The sequence below is a fragment of the Triplophysa dalaica genome, chromosome 22 (genome assembly GCF_015846415.1).
Source record: "Triplophysa dalaica isolate WHDGS20190420 chromosome 22, ASM1584641v1, whole genome shotgun sequence".
In the NCBI taxonomy this organism is placed as follows: Eukaryota; Metazoa; Chordata; class Actinopteri; order Cypriniformes; family Nemacheilidae; genus Triplophysa; species Triplophysa dalaica.
Window position 1 is genome coordinate 9,720,588 of NC_079563.1, and position 6,000 is coordinate 9,726,587.

Sequence of the window (6,000 nt, forward strand, 5' to 3'; positions counted from 1 at the left end):
TCTTTAGGCAAAGTAAAAGTGACAAATTAAATGTATTAAATAGCAAGCAATATTGACATGGCAACGTCTCATTAAAGGTAAAACCAAACAAATAAAACCATTGTACATTAATAAGACTTTAAGATATTTTTACAGTAAAAAAAATAAGTACATCAGCATTTACAGCAAGGTTACACCTAAGCAGTAAAATATATAAACCAAAGTCCATATGATGACTTACTGGGTTGTTGATAAGAGGCCTGCATCGTCTGAAACAACACAAAGAAGTATTTATAGTCATATTAATTCAACATTTTGGCAAAAAATACAGAGTTTGCAAGTTTGCATGCAAGCAGATACGTGGCGACGCATTATTTGGAAATGACACACTTCACCTTTCATATTTTTAATATAACAACATGGTCATGAAATCCCTAATCGTATTGAATTTTGAAAAAATACCCATACTGTACCTTTCTTACCAGCTGTTTGCTGTTGTCTGGCTCTTTCTCTACATCCTCTGGATTGCTCACCTTCAATTTGACTGTGACATTATCAATGGTAAGCACGTGATCCTCTTTGGAGAGAACATTATCTCGGACTAGAACAAAAACAGATTTAGTAAAATACCTTTAGGACAGTTTCATAGAATTAACGTGACACCATTAACTTGTAGTAAGATATACTGTGACCCTTTTAAAACAAGTGACAGATGCTGCATCTGAAATTGTATACAGTCACTAAAGCACAGGTTTTATCAGCTGGCAATTTTCAATGCACATTAGTGATCCACGTGAAAAGGTATTAAGTCATTATTTGTAATATACTATTTCTACATAAACCCATCCTGCTAAAAATAGTATTACATACATTCTAGTGGTTTCCATTTAAATACCCTTATGAACCACATTTCTTAGTAAAAAAAAATGTATGCCTTTTCTATTGATTCCCATCTGCATCTCTTGTGTTTTTGGGCAGGGTTCTATTGTTTTTTTTAAGCAGGGCAACTACATAATGTAAAGAATATCTTGTGAAAGTATAAACTTTAGATTTTGATTTAGTTTAACTAAGGCCAAGTCAGAGACTTACAGTAAATCATATTGAAAAAAATGGTTAAAATCAAACTCTGATCCTCATAACTAGATTTTTCACACACTTATGTAAGTTGCATCTATTCTTGACATTGATAGTGAACTATAATAATTAACAATTAACATTTGTGCAGTTTTATCAAGCACCTGTTGCACCTATAGATTGCTGGCACTGTCTCTAGCTTGACTTTCACAAGGCTTGTAAGGAGTTCTCATCTCTTACCATCTAAAACAATTATGAACATTGTAGAATAAGTTATCTCTCCCTTTCTCCCTCGTGTATCGATTCAACACACAAACTAACATTTGTGAAGTTGGCTAGTTAGATACAATTTAATATGCCAACAGTCATAATATGACTTACAGTTATGTTAATGATAACAAATATGCTCGTTTTATTAAAGACTGCACAGTGGTTTTAAAAGTGGGGTGAGTTAAAGGCAGAAAGTATAATACACGGGCGAACAGTGTGCGCAATTGCGACACCAGAACACTAACGCGAGGAGTGTGGACCCCGCGTATAGCATCGCATGAGCCTCGTTGGGCTCATTATATGTAACACCTGCTGCAGCTGCAGCTGCACGAAGCGCCAGTAGCTTCGGGGGTAGGCTTACGATAACACTGATAGTATAAATGCTGCCTTTCATGATCTCCTTCGGTTTCATATCTCCTGGTTGCACCAAGTAAGTGCGTCGCGCTTTTCTGACACAAACGATGTTGTCACGTATCCTTGCGCTTTTTTAAATGGGTATACGGAAATTCTTGATCTTTTCTAGTGGGTATATGGCGTATACCTGCGTATCACGTAGACTACACCACTGCGTACATACCCTCTATAGTGTCGTAACTCTCATATTCATCAACTCTTCATTGAAGATGGTTGACCGGTCGACGTAGGTATGTAAATAACTCAAGTTGAGTTTGGAAACATAGGCCACACTCATACACTTCATATACATGATGATGTGCTGTTTTATTATTTTTTATAATTATTTTAGTTATAGGGAGTTGACCATAGTTTGACAGCCCGGAAAGACGCCCGTCAGAAATAGTTTTTCTTTAGTTCAGCCTGGTGCGGCTTCGGATTTATTGTTCGGAGTTCCCAGGAAACATTTTACATTTACATTTAATCATTTATCAGACGCTTTTATCCAAAGCGACTTACAAAGAGTCTACGGAGCAATAAGCGATATGTCATCCAGGAGCAAAAATACAGTAGGTGCCAATACAAAGTTACTGGTTTCAACAAAAGCTAGACCACTGTTTAAAGGGTTAGTTTCTTTTCACTTGTCTGTCAAGTATTCATAGAAGTGGTTTAAAGTAGTTTTTTTATGTTTTGAGAGATGTGGTTGACTGGACCGAGTTAGGAAGAATGATGGAAGGAGTTGTGAAAGAGAATGACCGGGGAAAGGATTTACTGCCCTTTTGAGAAGGCAATTCAAGACGCCGCTGGTTTGCTGAACGCGGGATCTTGATGGGGTGTAGGAGTGCACGAGGGTGTGAAAGTAAGCTGGTGCAAATCCAGTGATAGTCCTGTAGGCAAGCATTAGTGACTTGAATCTGATTCAAGTAGCCAGTGGAGGTAGTCAGTATTTCTAATATTGATTTAAACATATTGTCTGTTTGCGCTTATCTCAACACATACTCAACATGCTGTCATGCCAAGGAGAGAGCGCTCGTGCTAATCAGAATGAATGGCTCGTAAATATATCAAGTTATCCCTACTAAGTAATGATTCAGCAGTTGATTGTAACATCTATTGTATGGATTTTTGGCTGTTGTTGTCACATACGAATTATAAATATACTGTAAATACTGCAGATCGACTTATTAATGTGATATTCATTTGAATTAAAATAACTTGTCTTTATGCTTTTCTGCATATTTTATTATTGTAGACAGTATGTGGTGCTTAGTAGGAGTGGTTACATATAACCATTTCTATTTTCACAAATCCTAAGAATTGAACGAGTCTTCTTTTGACGAGTCGGTAGTGAGAATGAGTTGATGCATTGGCATTCTAACATAACCAAATTGGCCTATTATTTATACCAAAAAACTTAAGTCATTGCTAGTTAACTTTAGTAAATGCTTTAAATAAAGTAAAAAAATACAATCCTATTGTAGCTAGTCGTATCAAAGAACATTACTTTAGAAAAAAACACTTTCTTCTCAACATTTTAGGATTTATATAATAAACAAAGTAAACTAAAGATCAATTGAATCAGGGCATCTGAAAAACTTCCCCAGTGACTTCCCCGATTTCACTTGACAAATGTTTTACTTAAACCAAGAAAATCTGTTCATCAAAGGTCACAAAATGGGTCCAACATTTACTGTAAAATTGCATGGGTAAACCCGACAGAACATGCGGGAACAAATTCACAACACTGTTTTTAATCAAATATGAATCTTTAATTTAGTACAGCTCTGTTATATTTAGAGTACAGAAAAAGCAGCAGACAACCATTTTGGGGGTAACTTTTGGGTACATATTTAGATATACAATAATTAGACTGATGATCAGCTGTAAAAAAGGTTTGACTTGAAAATAAATGATTGTTCAGTAATGTTTTACAATATAAGAATTAGATTTGTCATTTGCAAACAGAATCTCATTTCCACATTGATGTTTTCTATATATACAATATCAACTGTTATTTATACTCCTTTACATACCAGTCTGCAAATCTTATATTTATACTCAATATTTCAAACTGTTTAAGGAACAGTTCACCTATAAATGAGAGATTTGTTATCATTTGCTCTTTATTAATCATTATTATTCAATACGTTATATTATTCAAAGACATTTTTAATGGAGCAGAAAAGATATTTAACAGAACAATGAGCAATCTTTAGCAAAGCAGCTAAGCAAGTCATTCTCAGGATTATATTTCAGCTAAGGAATAAAGATTCTTTTGTGGCCTCTGACTTTTTTGCCATATAGACAAGTTGCCACAATCATTATAAGGTGTGGCAACTATTCTTATCAGCACAATAAAACAAATATTCACAAACCGAACTATGAATCCTTGCTGAAATGTGATAGGGGAATTCTGGGTAAGCCTGTACGTCATTGAAAATGACAAAATATTGATGGGTTGGCTGTATTATTGGTCACACTGTAATAGAGACCATTGTTTGAGCTCTTCACAGGTGGAACAATTACTAGTTTTCCTTGAGTGAAGTCATGCAACAAGCACCCTGGGGAGATTGCTCTATTGTGGAGCATTTGGACACTGCAGCTGACAAACATTACAGTTATAAATGTTATTTTACAGAGTTTAGTGGAGACTCATTGTTTACATATTTGAAACCAAAACCATTCTAAATTATATTAAACATAAAACTTATGTGTTGCCAATCTTCTTCAAATGTTCTTAATCCTCCTGTCAAACTGCTCCCGCTCACTGATAAAAGAACGTTTAAAGTTGTAGACAAAATTGTTATTGGAAATAATGGCAGGATGTTATGCTTGACCATTTCTCCTGGTATCCTTACATACCTTATGTCAATGACAGGCCCTTGTAGAAATCAACCATGTTCTCCTCAGCCATGGTGAGATTTTCCAAAGCAGCAAGGGCACAGATGATGGACTAAGAAAGACGTCACACCCCAAACAAGTAGTATCATCTCAGTATCAATTTTTTTTGTACAAGAAAACTGAGTGTCCTTTCTACATTAACCAATTTTATAAAGCAATAACAAAAATGAAGCAACTACAAAATAAATCTGAATACAGGACCCACATCTGGAAAAAGGACATCCATAATAAACTTGATTGTGTTACTGTGAGTCTGTGTGAGTGCATTTTTGATCAGAATCATTTTACAAGCTATTTTACAAAGAAAAATATTATGCACATTAGATGTTGTGATCATCTCTTTTATTCCATATGGGAATGAAGTTTTCAATTTGAGTCTGATCATGCATGCTTAATTATTGATTTTTGTTTTCATAATACGCATTTATTTTGACTGTGATGTTCTCACCTGAGATTAATTGTTATTTCTGATTATGGCTCTCTCCATTTTGTAGGAAGTTGACTTACTAGTTAAAATAATAAACAACTTAAGTATAGGTCTATGTGCAGCTAAATTGAAATGGATTACATACATATAAGCCTACTGTAGTATGTTTTAATGCAAGTAAACGGGGTCGGAATAATGTCTTACAAGAAAAGGCCATCTCACATAGGCTAGAGACAGACAACAAAATAAAATTAAGATTAAAATAATTATGAAAATGAGTAAGACATATCGAGTAAGCATGCATGTGGTTAGCTAAGGTTGATTCAGACAAAACATCGATTGTGTATATTGTAAAACACTCCCTCCATCTTATTTTCACTTTCGTTTCAGCATTAATTTACAATGAAACTGATGGCCAGGTTCACCACAGCTATGAGGACAGAAAATAACTTTAATTGATACTAAATTAAGAAACGAGAGGGCAATTTCAATGGGATGGGAGTGGAAAGGCACAGCTACATTTCTTAAAATATCATAAATATGTATGACCATTTCTATTTTAACAAATCCAAAGATTTCCTTACATCATTTTCAACATTTTTGAATGTGTCCCATTTGCCTGTAAGGGATACAAAAGTCCAAACATGGAATGGATAAATACAGAAGAAAGATACAGAGATAACTGGTAACACTTCACAATAAGATTGTATTTGTTAGCACAAGTAAAATAAAAACGAACAATATGCCAACTTCTATAGAATTAACAAATGTTCATGTTAATTTCAGCATTTATTAATACATTTATAAAAGTTGTAACTATTAACAGTAGTAAATGCATTGTATTAGCATTAACTAACATTTACAAACAGGCTACAAAAAACTATGATCATTTACTTGAGGTAAAAAAACGTCTTATCAAAAAATTACCCCTCAATAAAAAGTAACTTACTCTTCCG